General features: G+C 49.1%; 1 non-coding gene across 1 annotated transcript; it reads right to left on the bottom strand.

Moving 5' to 3' along the window:
* Window positions 1-1,667: 1,667 nt before the first annotated feature.
* TRNAN-GUU (transfer RNA asparagine (anticodon GUU)) lies at window positions 1,668-1,734 on the bottom strand. The gene has a single exon. It is a non-coding gene; the product is annotated as a tRNA-Asn (tRNA).
* Between the last annotated feature and the right edge of the window lie 15,319 nt (window positions 1,735-17,053).

The following is a 17,053-nucleotide window of genomic DNA, read 5'->3' as shown; positions in this document are numbered from 1 at the left end:
CAATGGGCACATCCACAAACCAATTGCCCTTTCATCACACCCCCTCCAGCCTAGAAATAGCAGCTCTCCAGCAGCCCTGGCCCCACTCAATGCACAGCAGCCAAGAAGGTCTGAGCGCCTGCTCCGGCTGCAGCGCCACTGAGGATGTTCTCCGCAGCTGAGAACGAAACATCTGGAAGGAAAACTTTCTCCAGTAGAACACGGCACTTGATCCCGAAAGATTCTGCAAACCCTAACTTCCCTCTAAATTCACAGGATCTTCATTGCTGTCAGCTGGCCATCTAGCTGTTTCAAAACCTCCAAGGAAGGAGAGCCCACCACCTCCTGAGGAAGCCTGTTCCACTGAGGAACCGCTCTAACGGTCAGGAAGTTCTTCCTAACGTTGAGCCAGAAACGCTTTTGATTTAATTTCAACCCGTTGGTTCTACCACCAAGCCACCGTCCCTCCCCAAGATGAACATATATATATGAACATATGAAGCTGCCCTCTACTGAATCAGATCTCCAGCCACCACCTGGAGGTTGGCAACCCTGGCCCAGGATAAATGCTGAGAGCACAGCTCTCTGCTCTTGCTTGGTCAACAGAGCCGAATCTTCCGTGTGCTGCCCCTCAAGGGCCAGGTTTGGTCAGCCACCGACAGCCCCCAACCAATTTCACAAACTGAATCGAAGGTCTCTAGGCTGCGTTCTGCGTAATTTAGGACCTAACAAATCTAGCCCCCCATTAGCCCTTCAGATGAGCTGGAAAGGAACTCCACAGAAGAACAGTTCTCTGAGAGGCTTGTCAGAATAACAGCCAATTTGGGAGACCCCAGGAGGACCCTGGCAGCGTGTCTGGCCAAGCCGGCAACAAGCTCTTGACGCGCTATTAGGTGGAGGAGGCCAATTTGCAGCAAAGGAGAACCGAGAGCATTTGGCATGTTCTCTTCTGTCGCGAAAAGGGTTTCTGATTTGTGAAGTCATTGAATCAGGTTCTTTCCCCCTGCCTCCCTCGCCGCAGGAAGAACCAATCCAAATTTACGTGAGGACTGAAGAAGCGGCAGGGAGGCAGATTCAATGGGAACGGAGAACACAGAGAGATCAAAGTTGTTGAAAAGGATTGCCTTTGATTGACCCGCTTAATTTGGGCTTCGCTTTGATAACTCGCTGTTCAGGATCGGAGCTGTTGTATCTTCCAGGATTTTTTTCTTGGAAACAAACTGAGAGGAGCGCCCTTGCAACTGATGTCTTCATCATCCGCAGCCATGGGCTACGCTGCATTCCAGCAATTTGCTTTGGGGGCAGAAGTTAATTCTGGCAGTTTGTTGAACATATGAACATATGAAGCTGCATTCTACTGAATCAGACCCTCAGTCCATCAAAGTCAGTCTTGTCTACTCAGACTGGCAGCGGCTCTCCAGGGTCTCAAGCTGAGGTTTTTCACACCTACTTGCCTGGACCCTTTTTACTTGGAGATGCCGGGGATTGAACCTGGGACCTTCTGCTTACCAAGCAGATGCTCTACCACTGAGCCACCATCCCTCCCCTAATATGAACATATGAAGCTGCCTTCTACTGAATCAGACCCTCGGTCTATCAAAGTCAGTCTTGTCTACTCAGACTGGCAGCGGCTCTCCAAGGTCCCAAGCTGAGGTTTTTCACACCTACTTGCCTGGACCCTTTTTAGTTGGAGATGCCAGGGATTGAACCTGGGACCTTCTGCTTAACAAGCAGATGCTCTTCCACTGAGCCACCATCCCACTCTTTTTGTTGTGAAAAAGGGACCTGACAGTGTGCGGAGAAAGAAAATGGTCTCCCAGATGCGGCGGCTGACAGCCCGAGAAATGAACCTTAATTAGTGAAGAACCATGTTGGGTGATATTGAAAGACCTCCAGCCAGCTCTGCCCACTAACTTGGCAAAACACATTTCAAAATAGAATCATAGAGTTGGAAGGGACCCCTGGGGTCATCTAGTCCAGAGGCCCCCGACCTTTTATCCCATGGACTGGCCTCCTCCATACTCTGCCCCGCCCCCCGCAGCCTTGCTGCCCGTCCCCGCACAGCCTCACCGCCTCATGTTTTTACCACTTTAAGGCCAGGGAAGGTGAAGCGCCTTCCAGACCAACCTGCCCCCCCACACGCTGATCAGCTGATCCAATCGGCCAGGAAAACTATGGCAGCGTGACTGTTTCAGCAGTGGCTCGCCACCACTGCTGCAGTTTTCCCCGCTGATTGGATCAGCTGATCAGCAGGGGGTGGCGGAGGTCGGCCTGGAAAGCGCTTCATGGCACCTTCCCCGCCCTTAAAGTGGTATAAATGGGGGATGGCGAGGCTGCGCGGGGTGGGGTGGTGGTGGCTGCACAGCCCACTCAGAAACAGGTCACGGACCGGTACTGGTCTGGGTCCCAGGAGTTGGGGACCCCTGATCTAGTCCAACCCCCTGCACAATGCAGGAACTTCACAAATACCTCCCCCTAAGTTCAGCATTGCTGTCAGATGGCCATCTAGCCTCTGTTTGGAAACCTCCAAGGAAGGAGAGCCCACCACCTCCCGAGGAAGCCTGTTCCACTGAGGAGCTGCTCTAACTGTCAGGCAGTTCTTCATAATGTTGAGCCGGAAACTCTTCTGATTTAATTTCAACCCGTTGGTTCTGGTCCGACCTTATAGGGCCACAGAAAATAATTCTACAATCTATATGACAGCCCTTCAAGTACTTAGAATCATAGAGTTGGAAGGGACCTCCAGGGTCATCTAGTCCAACCCCCTGTCACAAACACCTCTCCCTAAATTCACACAGGATCCTCCTTGCTGTCAGATGGCCATCTAGCCTCTGTTTAAAAACCTCCAAGGAAGGAGAGCCCACCACCTCCCAAGGAAGCCTGTTCCATTGAGGAACCGCTCTAACTGTCCGGATGTTCTTCCAGATGTAGAGCCGGAAACTCTCTTGATTTAATTTCAACCCATTGGCTCTGGTCCTACTTTCTGGGGCCACAGAAAACAATTCCACACCATCCTCTATAGGACAGCCCTTCAAGTACTTGAAGATGGTGATCATATCACCTCTCAGCTGCCTCCTTTCCAGGCTATACATCCCCAGCTCCTTCAACCTTCTTTCATCTTAGACGAGCAAGGCAGCTGGCCCCCTTTCTGGAGCGCGACGACCTAGCAACAGTGATCCATGCTACGGTCACCTCAAGGTTGGACTACTGCAACGCCCTCTACATGGGGCTGCCCTTGTCTCGGACCCGGAAACTGCAGCTGGTGCAGAATGCCGCGGCCCGGCTGTTATTGGGTCTCCCAAAGTGGGAACACATCCAGCCGGGTCTCCGGACTCTGCACTGGCTTCCAGTGATATACCGAGTCCGGTACAAGGTGCTGGTTATTACCTTTAAAGCCCTATATGGCCTGGGACCTGCCTACCTGAAGGACCGTCTCTCCCCACATGTTCCCCAGAGAGCACTGAGGTCAGGAACACAAAATCTCCTCACTATCCCCGGGCCAAAAGAAGCCCGCCTGAAAGCCACCAGGGAAAGGGCTTTCTCCGTTATGGCCCCCGTATGGTGGAATCAGCTGCCGGAAGAGGTGAGGGCCCTGCGGGACCTAGCGCAGTTCCGCAGGGCCTGTAAGACGACCCTCTTCCGGCTAGCCTATACCTAGCCTACATTTAGCTAGGATAATAACCTGAGGAAACTGGCCAGCCATCTGTTTATAGGAAATTGAATTACTCTGTTTTAATGTTTTAACTGCTTAAATTATTTAACTGTTTTATATTTGAAATTGTTTACTTTTAAGTTTGACTAATTGTTGGAAGCCGCCCTGAGCCATTCGTGGGAAGGGCGGGATATAAATCCCAAATAAATAAAATAAATAAATAAATAAAAAAAACCTTTCTTCATAGGACTTGGTCTTCAAACCCCTCACCATCTTTGTTGTCCTCCTCTGGACCCATTCCAGCTTGTCTATATCCTTCTTAAAATGTGGTGCCCAAAACTGAACACAATACTCCAGGTGAGGTCTTACCAGAGCAGAGTAAAGCGATACCATCACATCATGTGTTTTAAACAATTTATTGGTAGCATATGGTTACAAAACTTATCTATTTCTTAATTTTTTTTTCCTTTTTTCACATTAACCCATATGACATTTCCATCCCCCCTCCCTCCAATGTTGACTTCCCCGAGGTTATAAGTTCAAATCCATACTAAAGGCACTTCTGACTGCTCAAAGTTCCATATTTATATTCTTACAACTAAAAAATTGTCCAATATTTCTTTACTTTCCAAGTTTTCTCCATATATCCTTTAAATTTTCTCCACTCCCTTTTGAATATCTCTAGATCATAGTGTTCTGGTTAATTTGTCCATTTCACACCACTATAAAACTTTCATGGTCCATTCCCATTTCTCTGGTATTTTTTCTTGCTTCCAAAGCTGCGCGTACAAAGTCCTAGCAGCTGATAACAGGTACCAAATTAAAGTCCTATCTTCTTTTGGGTATTTTTCTAATTGTAATCCAAGTAAAAACGTCTCTGCAATTTTCTTAAAATCATAACCCAAAATTTTGGTGATTTCTTGTCGTATCATCTTCCAGAATTCTTTCGCTTTTTCACATGTCCACCACATATGGAAGAAAGAACCTTCATGTTTTTTACATTTCCAACATCTATCCGACATTTTCTTACTTATCTTAGCCAATTTTTTCGGAGTCATATACCACCTATACATCATTTTAAAACAGTTCTCCTTAATGCTTTGACAAGTTGATATCTTCATTGAGTTCTTCCAGAGGTGCTCCCATGTTTCCATTTGTATTTCTCTATTCACATTAATTGCCCATTTGACCATTTGAGACTTTACTACTTCTTCTTCTGTAGACCATTTCAATAATAACTTATATACTTTTGATATCAATTTTTCATTGTCACCTAACAGGACCCTTTCCAGTTCTGTTTGTTCTCGTCTAATTCCCTCTGATTTTATGTCGTTTTCCATCAAACTTTTAATTTGTTGCATTTGAAACCAGTCATAATTGTTATTTAACTCTTCTGAGGTTTTTAATTCAATTTTATCTCCTTGAATCTTAAGCAGTTGGTTATATGACATTTCTCTTTTTTCTTCAGAATCAGCTGTTATTTTTATTACTTCTGCTGGCACTATCCATAGTGGTTTTCTCTCGTCCCCGTATTTCTTGTATTTTATCCAAGTATTTAGTAATGTATTTCTGACATAGTGGTGAGAGAAAAAACCATCCATTTTATTCTTCCCATAGTACATGTATGCATGCCAGCCGAATCTATTTCCGTGAGCTTCTAACCACAAAGGTTTTTTGTCTAACAGCATTATCCAATCTTTTATCCATGTCAAACAAACTGCATCGTGATATAGTCTTAGATCGGGAAGTTGAAAACCTCCTCTCTCTTTGGCATCCGTTAAGATCTTCATCTTTATCCTTGGTTTCTTTCCGGCCCAAATGAAATCAGAAATTTTCCTTTGCCATTTGTTGAATTGTTTTGCTTCTTTTACAATCGGGATGGTTTGAAACAAATACATTATCCTTGGCAAAATATTCATTTTGATTGCAGCTATCCTGCCCAGTAAGGACAAGTTGAGTTTATTCCATTTCATCAAATCTTTGTCCATCTTACACCACAGTTTTTCATAATTGTTTTTGAATAAATCAATGTTCTTCATTGTTATCTCTATTCCAAGGTACCTAACTTTGGTTGTGACTTCACAACCTGTCACCTTTTGTAGTTCTTTTGTTTTATTTGGTTGCATGTTTTTACAGAGGAATTTCGATTTCTCCTTATTTATGTATAATCCTGCTAGTTCTCCGACGATACCATCACATCATGTGATCTGGACACCATACTTCTGTTGATACTTGAAGATGGTGATCATATCACCTCTCAGCTGCCTCCTCTCCAGGCTAAACAGGCCCAGCTCCTTCAACCTTTCCTCATAGGACTTGGTCTCCAGACCCCTCACCATCTTCGTCGCCCTCCTCTGGACCCATTCCAGCTTGTCTAGATCCTTCTTAAAATGTGGTGCCCAAAACTGAACACAAGACTCCAGGTGAGGTCTTACCAGAGCAGAATAACATGCTGCGAAGTATTTTGATGTTTGCCACCTTGGGGGACCTATTTGGTTGGGAAGGTGACATAAAAATGTTTTGAATAAATACAACTAAATTTTTTTAAAGGAAAGCCAAGCAAACAGATGACTGTAGACACGGAATATCAGCATGAGGTCCCTGTCAAAATTAACTCAAGTCTTTCCCTAGGGAGGTTGCTTGTTTGTTTCTTCACTTACAATATTTATAGTCCATTTTTCTCCCTGGGACTTGAGAAAGATTACACAGAGGGAGGCAATGCCATCAATAGAACGAGACATTCAAAAAAGCCAATTTAGTGCAGTGATTAAGTGCATGGACTTTCATCTGGGAGAACCAGGTTTGATTCCCCACACCTCCACAGCTGCTGGAGTGACCTTGAGTCTCTGATAACTCTCTCAGAGCTGTTCTCTCAAGAGAAGTTCTTGAGCAGTTCTCTATGCAACTGCTGGAGTGACCTTGGATCAGTCATAACTCTCCCGAAGCTGTTCTCTCAAGAGCTGTTTCTGTCAGAGCTCTCTCAGCCCCACCCTCCTCACAGGCAGTGTTCTCTCTAAGCTGAGTGAGCACGAGCTAGCTCACAGATTTTTAACCTCCTGCTCACACATTTTTGTCTTAGCTCAGGTAGGATGAACCCAGAGCTTATAATTTATGCAGTAGCTCACAACTTTAATGCCAGTAGCTCACAAATTGGAATTTTTGCTCACAAGACTCTGCAGCTTAGAGAGAACACTGCTCACAGGGTGCCTGTTTGGTGTAGTGGTTAAGTGTGCGGACTCTTATCTGGGAGAACCGAGTTTGATTCCCCACTCCTCCACTTGCACCTGCTAGCATGGCCTTGGGTCAGCCAGAGCTCTCTTATCTGGGAGAACCGAGTTTGATTCCCCACTCCTCCACTTGCACCTGCTAGCATGGCCTTGGGTCAGCCATAGCTCTCTTATCTGGGAGAACCGGGTTTGATTCCCCACTCCTCCACTTGCACCTGCTAGCATGGCCTTGGGTCAGCCAGAGCTCTCTTATCTGGGAGAACCGGGTTTCATTCCCCACTCCTCCACTTGCACCTGCTGGAATGGCCTTGGGTTAGCCATAGCTATCGCAGGAGTTGTCCTTGAAAGGGCAGCTGCTGTGAGAGCCCTCTTAGCTCCACCCACCTCACAGGGTGTCTGTTGTGGGGGGAGAAGACACAGGAGATTGTAAGCCGCTCTGAGTCTCTGATTCAGGGAGAAGGGCGGGGTATAAATCTGCAATTATTCTTCTTCTTCTGTTGTGGGGAGGGGAAGGGGAAGGAGATTGTAAGTGACTCTGAGACTCCTTTGGGTAGTGAAAGGCGGGGTATAATGCAACCTCCTCCTCCTTCTTCAGCAATGAAATAGGAATGAAGTTGTAGAACTAATCAGAAGTCTACAAACAAAACTGAAGCAACACATTAAATGATGCAAAATTACACAGTTGGATCCAATTTACAGCAAACTATCCACAATACTGCAGACCACAGTTCCTAATAAAATTATCCAAGTAACATTGTGGAGCCTTTTGTACAGTGCTACCCTATTGCCTGCCTAGAGAAGCTGTCTTGAATAATTCAGTTTTGCAAAGAACAAAGTTCAGGTCCAGGGGCAACTTGAAGACCAACGAAGTTTAATTCTGGTTAGAAGATTTCGTGTGCCTGCACTCAAATGTTGTTCTGTTGCTTCAGACCAACATGACTACTGCCCAAATCTCTCAGTTTTGTATGGTTTGCAGAAAGCCAGGAGAGCAGGAGATTTCCTGACCTTCTCAGGCAGGCTGTTCCATAAGGTGGGGGCCACAACAGAGAAGGCACCTCTCTGTAGGGTTGCCAAGTCTAATTCAAGATGATATCTGGGGACTTTGGGGGTGGAGCCAGGAGACTTTGGGGGTGGAGCCAGGAGCAAGGCTGTGACAAGCATAATTGGACTCCAAAGGGAGTTCTGGCCATCACATTTAAAGGGACTGCACACCTTTTAACCGGCTCGCTAGGGCCATCGAGGGGATTGCACCTCGACGCCCTCTGCGACCTCGGATTAGGCCGGCTCCGTGGTATACCCCGGAATTGCGCCGGCTGAAACAAGGCCTTAGACGGCTAGAGAGGCAATGGCGACGTACTCGCGACGAAGCGACTAGAACATCTTATAGGAAGTTTATGAAATCCTATGAGATGGCAATCAAGGCCGCAAAGAAAACATACTTCGCGACCAAGATTGCATCTGCAAATTCGCGCCCAGCCCAATTATTTAGAATAATTCGGAATCTTACTTCATTGCCACAGGGCAATCCAAAAGCTAAGGAATTGGAGATAGGCTGTGAGGCTTTTGCGAAATTTTTTGCAGAGAAGGTCCAATCGCTCCGCCACGACTGCCCCGCCAACTTAGATGCAGTAAGTGAACTTGAGGCCCAATGCGTGTCTTCAGATTTAACCTTGGACTGCTTCGACCCACTCAGCTTGGAGGAAGTCGACAGAATTCTTGGCACTGCACGACCCACAACTTGTGACCTGGACCCTTGCCCCTCCTGGTTAATTAAGGCCTGCCAGGAGGAATTGAAATGTCCTATACGGGACATCATAAATCGATCCCTTTCGGAGGGTGTTTTCCCAACATCCCTGAAAGAGGCAGTGGTCCGCCCTCTTTTGAAAAAAGTTACATCAGACCCGTCCGTATTGGCACATTATCGGCCGGTCTCAAATTTGCCCTTTCTGGGCAAAATTATTGAGAGGGCTGTGGCGTTGCAGCTGCAGAGCTTTCTGGAGGACGCTTCCACCTTGGACCCATGCCAGTCCGGCTTTCGCCCGGGCCATGGGACGGAAACAGTCTTGGTCGCCCTCATAGATGACCTCCGGCGGCAACTGGATCGGGGTGGCTCGGCAGTATTGCTGCTGCTCGACCTGTCGGCGGCGTTCGACATCGTCGACCACCGGCTGCTGGCCTGCCGCCTCGCCGACGCAGGAATTCGGGGGCTAGCCTTACAGTGGCTCTCCTCCTTCCTCGAAAATCGGGGACAAAGGGTGGCAGTTGGAGGGAAGCTGTCTCAGAGACACCCTCTGCACTGTGGGGTGCCTCAGGGAGCAGTTCTCTCCCCGATATTGTTTAACATCTTTATGCGCCCCCTTGCCCAGATTGCGCGGAGGTATGGGCTCGGTTGTCATCAGTACGCTGATGACACCCAGCTCTATCTATTGATGGAAGGCCGGACTGGCGATGTCCCTATAAATTTGGACCGGGCGTTACAGGCCGTGGCTGACTGGCTCAGGCTGAGTGGGCTGAAGCTGAATCCAACGAAGACTGAGGTCCTTTGCGTGGGCCGGGACGGACCGGGAGGGGAGATCATTCTGCCGGCTTTTGACGGTGCGCCACTGATACCAGTGCGCAGGGTCAAGAGCTTGGGGGTGCTACTGGAATCCTCGCTATCAATGGAGGCCCAGATAGCCGCCACCGCAAGATCCGCCTTCTTTCATCTTAAAAGGGCGAGGCAGTTGGCTCCCTTCTTGGAACGCGACGACCTAGCAACTGTGATCCACGCAACGGTCACCTCAAGATTAGACTACTGCAATGCCCTCTACATGGGGCTGCCCTTGTGTCGAACGCGGAGACTCCAGGTAGTGCAGAATGCGGCGGCCAGGCTGCTAGCGGGACTACCTAGATGGGAACACGTGCAGCCTGTGCTGCGGGATCTGCATTGGCTGCCGGTTGTCTACCGTGTTCGCTATAAGGTGCTGGTTATCACCTTTAAAGGCCCTATATGGCCGAGGACCTGCCTACCTACGGGACCGCCTCTCCCCATATATTCCCCAGAGAGCACTAAGATCCAGCTCCCAAAACCTTCTACAAATCCCTGGGCCAAAAGAGGCCAGACTTAAGATAACCCGGGAGCAAGCCTTTTCACTAATGGCCCCTCGTTGGTGGAACCAACTCCCAGAGATGGTGCGAGCCCTGCGGGATCTGAATCAGTTCCGCAGGGCTTGCAAAACCCATCTTTTTCAGCTCTCATTTGGAACAGGACCTGACCAAACTGACTAACTATCGTAATTTTAGCCACTTTATGTTGAAATTGGAACTGATGTATGACAATATGTAAACTATGACCGACAGAAATATAGCACCTATTTCTACCTACTTTATATTTTTATATCTTTTAATCTCCTATTCTCTTATTTTTATATTTTTAAACTTTATTAATTCATGTAATTGTATTATTTAAACCATTGCTGTCTATTTTAACCGAATCATGCTTGTCATGTCTGTGAGCCGCCCTGAGCCCGCCTTCTGGTGGGGGAGGGCGGGATATAAAAATAAAATTTGCTTTGCTTTGCTTTGCTTTGCTTTTAAATGCCTTCCCTCCATCAGAAATAATGAAGGATAGGGGTACCTTCTTTTGAGGCTCATAGAATTGGACCCCCCTACTCCAATCCTTTTGAAACTTGGAGGGTATTTTGGGGAGAGGTACTGAATGCTATGCTGAAACTTTGGTGCCTCTAGCTCAAAAAACAGCCCCCCCCCAGAGCCCCAGATACCCACGGATCAATTCTCCATTATATCCTATGGGAATCAGTTTCCATAGGGAAGAATGGAGTGCCCAGGAGACATTCCCCCCACACACACACACACTTTCTGATGACCCTGAAGTGGGGGGAAGGCCTCCAAACCAGGGGATCCCCTGCCCCCACCTGGGGATTGGCAACCCCACATCTCTGTGCAGTTGCTGCTCTTGCCTGTTCAGAGGGCTGGCACATGCAAAAGGCCCCGCTCAGAGGAACGATGCTGATGGGGCAAACAATGCTGGCGTGATGAAGCATAGGGGGAGAGGTGGTCTTAGGAATGTGAGGGCCCAACACCAGGAAGGGTTTGGCCTGTTTGTACTCAGTGGGTTCTGCCCAGTGCAGGAGAGACTGCGGGATCGTTCCATTCAGGGAGCTACAAGTAAAGTACATTATGGAGAGTGCAAAGACATACCAAGCCAGGCTCTTCTGGGCCTGGCCTCAGGCTAGTCAGATGGAAAGAGCGCAGACACGCTCCCCTGCACCTCAGGTAGCCTCCCCAGCTCCTGCCCACTCGGTTTGGAAAGAGAGAGAGTCTCTTCTTTAATGCTGCCTGCAGGCTTTTAAATTTTTTAATTCAAGCGGAGACATCCGTCTATAGTGATCATTTGACATGCCAGACTCACATAGCTGCGGCGCTCCTTCCCTGCTTCTGGGGTAGCCAGATGTCCTGGGGGTAGGCTTGCCAATCCCCAGGTCCCAGCGGGGGTTCTTCCGCTTTCCCAGGCTCCTTCCCGCCCCCAGTCAGCTGGCCGACCGTGGGAAGCCCCGCCCCCACAGCCACCATGTGGCTTTCCCCCTCCAGAAGCTTCAGTCTCCAATTGAAAGGCTTCCTCTTGGGATGGGGTGTCTGTGTTACTTTGGAGAAGTTGGCTGCAACTCATGAGTAGAGATGCCAACCCCTCGCTTCAGAGGGGGGGGGGACGTCTGCTGAGCACTTCATTATTCCCTATCTAGAGGTGGATTCTCATAGGGTATAATGGGGAATTGATCTGGACGTTTTGGGGGCTCTGGGGGAGCTGTTCTTTGAGGTAGATGCACCAGATTTCAGTATAGTATCTAGTGCCTCTCCCCAAAGTATCCCCCAAGTTTCAAAACGATTGGACCAGGGGGTCCAATTCTATGAGCCTCAAAGGAAGGTGCCCCTATCCTTCATTATTTCCTATGGAAGGAAGGCATTGAAAAGGTGTGCTGTCCCTTTAAATGTGATGGCCAGAACTCCCTTTGGAGTTCAGTGATGCTTGTCACACCCTTGCTCCTGGCTCCGCCCCTAATGTCTCTTGGCTCCACCCCCAAAGTCTCCTGGCTCCGCCCCCCAAAGTCCCCAGATATTTCTTGAATTGGACTTGGCAACCCTACTGGCACTTGTTGTAAGTCATGTCACTTTCAGAACACTCCTGGCTCCTGGCTTGTCACACCTTTGTTCCTGGCTCCGCCCCCAAAGTCCCCAGATATTTCTTGAATTGAACTTGGCAACCCTACCTGGGGGGGGGTGTCCACTCCTCCCCCCCCCCCTTCCTGGGTTGCCTCTGGCCCACTGCCCCCTCCCAGGAAACCAAATGTAAGATGATGGGTTGCTTTTCACAGGGCAGGTGCCCTTCTGCTGCCTTCAGTTTCGGGCATTTCCACCGGTCAGGCTAGGGTTGCCAACTCCCGATCGGGAAGTTCCTGGAGATTTGAGGAGCCTGAGGAAGGCAAGGTTTGGGGAGGGGGGACCTCTACGGGGCATAATGGCCTAACTCCCACCCTCTAAAGCAGCCCACCACCTCCCGAGGGAGCCTGTTCCACTGAGGAACCGCTCTAATGCTCAGGAAGTTCTTCTTAATGTGGAGCCGGAAACTCTTCTGATTTAATTCCAATCCGTTGGTTCCGGTCCTACCTTCCAGGGCCACAGAAAACAATTCCACCCCATTCTCTATAGGACAGCCCTCCAAGGACTTGAAGATGGCAATCATGCTAAAGAGGCCATCTACTCCTTGCTAAGGAACCCTTCAGCCTGCAAACAGACAAAAGTCCCTGGCAGATCAGATCCCAACTAAAGAAATCTGGGGAACAAATGGTGCTATTACTTCCACCAGGAGCTCCGGCTCTCTGGCGCCATCTACTGACCACTGTGGATAGGCACAAGGAAAGAGAGCCTACCTCAAAATTCATATTAGGATAAATGACGTTGCAGAGTTGGAAAAAGTACCAAGGAGGGTAATCAAGACTATAAGGGGGTTGGAGGAGCACCTTCTCTGGGGGAAAGGGCTAAAGAGTCTGGGACTTTGCAGTTTAGAAAAGAAACCACTAAGCAGGGACATGACAGAGGCTTGTAAAATTATGTATGGAGTGGAGCAAGTTGACAAGTAGCAATTTTTCTGTCCCTAAAGACTAATACTCAAGAGCGTTAAATGAAGCCTCCTTGGAGGAAGGCTGGGATAAAAATGTGGTGGGGGGAGGGGCAAAGACTTGCAGGAAAGGTACAAACCTGGAGGCACTCTTGTCTCTCTTTTGCTGTACTGGATTCTTTCTTTCTTTCTTTCTTTCTTTCTTTCTTTCTTTCTTTCTTTCTTTCTTTCTTTCTTTCTTTCTTTCTTTCTTTCTTTCTTTCTTTCTTTCTTTCTTTCTTCCTTTCTTCCTTTCTTCCTTTCTTCCTTTCTTCCTTCCTTCCTTCCTTCCTTCCTTCCTTCCTTCCTTCCTTCCTTCCTTCCTTCCTTCCTTCCTTCCTTCCTTCCTTCCTTCCTTCCTTCCTTCCTTTCTTTCTTTCTTTCTTTCTTTCTTTCTTTCTTTCTTTCTTTCTTTCTTCCTTCCTTCCTTCCTTCCTTTCTTCCTTCCTTCCTTCCTTCCTTCCTTCCTTCCTTCCTTCCTTCCTTCCTTCCTTCCTTCCTTCCTTTCTTTCTTTCTTTCTTTCTTTCTTTCTTTCTTTCTTTCTTTCTTTCTTTCTTTCTTTCTTTCTTTCTTTCCGAAACACAGTAGCTTGAAAAGTATATACAGTACATCAATATATATAAATACTCATTTCTCTAGGGAGCTATAGCTGATTTTTAAAAGCATCTTTAAAAAAAAAATGGTTGGGGGGTGCAAGTTGCTAGGCCTCGCCTGGGGTGCCCAAAAGCCTGTCCCTGCCAATGTAGTTCCCCAGCTAAGCAGCCCGATCTTTTTGCCAACTCCTGCCATCTATCCCGGACCCCAGAGTTTCCCCCACTTTACGAGGAGCCTCTTTGTCTCTGCGGAGCAGCCGGACGAAGGAATCTCTTGGCAGGGGAGTGGGCAGCCCTTTGGAGATGGCATTTGGTGTGACCTTTGGTGGGATGGCAGGAAGGACGCGGGAGGTCATTTCCTTGAATAGGCGTCATTGTCACCTGCCCATTAATTCTGGGACTCCAGGCAGGGAGGAAGACATCCCCTCCCCTCGCCTTTTTGCAGCAGCGTTTCCATAACAGCAAATGCCACTTGACTTTCCTATCTCAACAGTCTCCAAGAACATTGCCTGGTGGTGTTAGTGGCATCCTTTTTTTGGGGGGGGGGGCAATGAGAGAGAGGGGAGTTGCTAGACAACCGCATACCTCTCCCTCTCAGGCATCTGATCCGCAGGTTGGAGATAATGAGGGGGGGGCACAAAGAGCAACAACAGGGTTATTGTCCTGCCCAAAGGGGGGGGGGAGGTGGAGCCCAGCCAGAGGCCTATTCAATGATTGGTCAGCCGCTCTGTCCTTCCCAGCCCTTGCTGCCTTCCCCTGGGATTATGAGCTGTCCCCCTGCCTGCAAGCATCCTTCAGCTGGTTGGCCTTTCCCAGGATGGTAAGAGACTTGGGACACTCCCTCTGAGGTGACCGCCCGAACTCAGCATCCCGGGCTGCAAGAGAGGCAGGAGTTTTCTCTGTTGGCATCAACAAAGTTGCAGAATCATGCCCTGGGATCAGCAGGTAGGACTGTGGGAGAATCAGCAGGCCAAAAAGGCCCTCCAGCGACTGCAAGTGGGTAGCCTGTGATGTGATGTGGCATGGGGTGGGGTGGTATAGATGGAACTCTCTGTCTAGGGCAGTGATGCTCTGTATTCTTGGTGCTTGGGGGGGGGGGCACAGTGGGAGGGCTTCTAGTGCCCTGGCCCCACTGATGGACCTCCTGATAACATCTGGGGTTTTTGGCCACGGTGTGACACAGAGTGTTGGACTGGAGGGGCCATTGGCCTGATCCAACATGGCTTCTCTTATGTTCTTATGTCTGAGGCAGTGATGCTCTGTATTCTTGGTGCTTGGGGGGGCACAGTGGGAGGGCTTCTAGTGTCCTGGCCCCACTGATGGACCTCCTGATGGCGCCTGGTTTCTTTGGCCACTGTGTGACAGAGTGTTGGACTGGATGGGCCATTTGCCTGATCCAACATGGCTTCTCTTATGTTCTTATGTCTGGAGCAGTGATGCTCTGTATTCTTGGTGCTTGGTGGGGGGGGGCACAGTGGGAGGTCTTCTAGTGTCCTGGCCCCACTGATGGACCTCCTGATGGCGCCTGTTTTTTTTTTGGCCCCTGTGTGACACAGAGTGTTGGACTGGTTGGGCCCTTGGCCTGATCCAACAGGGCTTCTCTTATGTTCTTATGTGACACAGAGTGTTGGACTGGTTGGGCCCTTGGCCTGATCCAACAGGGCTTCTCTTATGTTCTTATGTGACACAGAGTGTTGGACTGGTTGGGCCCTTGGCCTGATCCAACAGGGCTTCTCTTATGTCCTTATGGGAAGAACACACTGGACTTGAGAAGAGTGTCAACTTCAGCTTGGGAAATTCCTAGAGATTTGGAGGATGGGTTTTGGGAGGGAGTTCAGCAGGGGATACCGCCATACAGTCTGCCCCCTAAAGCAACTGTTTTATCCAGGGGAGCTGACATTGCCTGGAGATGAGTTCTGACTCTGTGACATCTTCAGGCTCCACCTGGAGGCTGGCAACCCTAGCATACCCCTGGTCAGACAAGAGTTCTGTGACTTTGGGTCAGACTTTCCCCAACTGTAAAATATAACATTCAGGCATTTGTTGTGGGCAGGGGATATTTTGTAGGGGGAAAAGGCGCAGGAGCTCAGTAGTATATCCTCTTTGCACATGCCCCAGGATCTGTGCACCGCGGGGAGAGAACTCCCTACTGCTTGCAGACCCCGGCTGGAGGTTCAGGAGTTGTGCTCCTGTGAGCTCCTGCTGAATGCAAGCCCTGGTTGTGGGTGGGAGAGGAGAGAACGTTCTTGGTTGTTGCTTTCCTTCACAGAATCTCGGATCGCCTTCCCCATTCATTGTGGATTTCCCTGCTCCTGCCACCCAGCTTCAAAACCAGGAGCTTGGCCCAATAGAGTCAAAGGGCAAAGAGACGTTACAGGAATCTGGAAGGCCAGGTAAGGAATTTGACGAGTCGGGGGGCCACCCTCCAAGTGTGGCCCCACCTGGAGGTTGGCAACCCTAGGCCATTCTAAAGATTTGGGCTGGATTACAGAGGGCTGCCCCCCCCTCCCCAGCTCTCCCCTAGAGCGACTCCTCTCTCCTTTTGCCTCCAGGGCCTTCCAAAGCAGGTAACGTGAACCTCCACACTGTCCAAAGGGGCCTCTTGATCCTTGCAGTCTTTGGGTTTTTGGTGGGAACAGCTGCGGGAGGCTGGTGTCTAGGTAAGGACTGCTGGAGTAAGTAATTCAGCCTGCCTGCGTATTGGGGGAGGGGGGGTACAACATTCCCCTAAGCATCTCCAGTTGTTATCTCCTTGAATGGGATGTCTCTGTATCTGTCTTAACTTGGGAGTTGCCCTCCGGATAGGGTTGCCAATCTCCAGGTGGGGGCAGGGGATCCCCCCCCCCGGTTTGAAGGCCCTCCCCCCCGCTTCAGGGTCATCAGAAAACGGGGGGGGGGAGGGAAATGTCTGCTGGGAACTTTATTATTCCCTATGGAGATTTATTCCCATAGGAAATCATGGAGAATTGATCCGCAGGTATCTGGGGCTCTGGGGGGGGGCTGTTTTTTGGGGTAGAGGCACCAAATTTTCAGTATAGCATCTAGTGCCTCTCCCCAAAATACCCCCCAAGTTTCAAAAAGATTGGACTAGGGGATCCAATTCTATGAGCCCCAGAAAAAGGTGCCCCTATCCATTATTTCCTAAGGAAGGAAGGAAGGAATGGAAAAGGTGTGCCATCCCTTTAAATGTGATGGCCAGAACTCCCTTTGGAGTTTAATTATGCTTGTCACAGCCTTGATCTTGGCTCCACCCCTAATGTCTCCTGGCTCCACCCCCAAAGTCCCCAGATATTTCTTGAATTGGACTTGGCAACCCTACCTCCGGCCCTCCTCTCTCTCTGCCCTGTGTTCTGCCGCATTCTATACATGGCCCTTCACGGAGTCACACTCTACAAGTCTCTCCTGTAAAACACATGATGTCCTCATTATCCTCTGGGTGGTCTTTCC

Source organism: Heteronotia binoei, chromosome 12 (assembly GCF_032191835.1).
Source record: "Heteronotia binoei isolate CCM8104 ecotype False Entrance Well chromosome 12, APGP_CSIRO_Hbin_v1, whole genome shotgun sequence".
In the NCBI taxonomy this organism is placed as follows: Eukaryota; Metazoa; Chordata; class Lepidosauria; order Squamata; family Gekkonidae; genus Heteronotia; species Heteronotia binoei.
This window is presented reverse-complemented; position numbering and strand designations above follow the sequence as displayed.